This window comes from Chrysochloris asiatica, unplaced genomic scaffold (genome assembly GCF_000296735.1).
Source record: "Chrysochloris asiatica unplaced genomic scaffold, ChrAsi1.0 scaffold00066, whole genome shotgun sequence".
NCBI classification, from domain to species: Eukaryota; Metazoa; Chordata; class Mammalia; order Afrosoricida; family Chrysochloridae; genus Chrysochloris; species Chrysochloris asiatica.
Window position 1 is genome coordinate 225,451 of NW_006408584.1, and position 972 is coordinate 226,422.

A 972-nucleotide genomic window follows, 5' to 3' on the forward strand; every position below is an offset into this window, starting at 1 on the left:
CATTATAAGGAACTACCAAGTATGTTTCAAGCTGGATTTGTTTGAGGATTTACACATTGCTGACATAAGATGGATCTGGTCTGAAAGCAAAAAATACCAGAATGATGTTTACATTTGTTTTATTGACTATGCAAAAGCTTTTGATTGTGTGAATGATGGAAAATTATGGACAACATTGAAAAGGATAAGAACAATTAATTTTGCTCATGAGCAACCTGTACATAAATCACGTGGCAGTCATTTGAACAGAACAGGGGACACTTAATGGTTTAAAATCAAGAAAGGTGTGCACCAAGATTGTATCGTTTCACTCTACTTAATCTGTACACTGGACAAATAATCAGAGAAATTGGATTACATGAAGAAGAATGTGGTATCTTCTTTTTGGATAAAAGGAAGAATCATTTACAACCTGCAATATGAAGACGATACAACCTTGCTTGCTGAAAATGAAGAGAAATAAAAGGACTTGCTGATGAAGATGAAAGACTACAGCCTTCAATTGCACTTCAATGTAAAGAAAATAAAACTCCTCACCACTGGACCATTAAATGATATCATGAGAAATAGAGAAAAGATTGAAAACTTCATTTTGCTTAGATCCAGTGTCAATACTCCTAGAAGTTGCAGTCAAGAAATCAAGTCACACATTGCATTAGACAAATCAACTGCACAAGACGTCTTTAAAATGTTCAAGAGCAAAGATGTCGGTTTGAAGCCTAAGGTGCTCCTGACCTGAACTATGGTCCTTTCAGTAGTTTTACATGCATGTGAAAGGCAGATGATGAGTAAGGAAAACCATGGAAGAACTGATACATTTCAGTTATGGTATTGGTACCATAGACTACTAGAAGAAAAAATAAGTCTGTGTTGGAAGGAGTACATCCATAATTCTCTTTGTAAATCAGAATTGAAAGATTCTGTCTCTCATAATTTGGACATATTTTCAGGATGGATAAGTCCCTGCAGAAG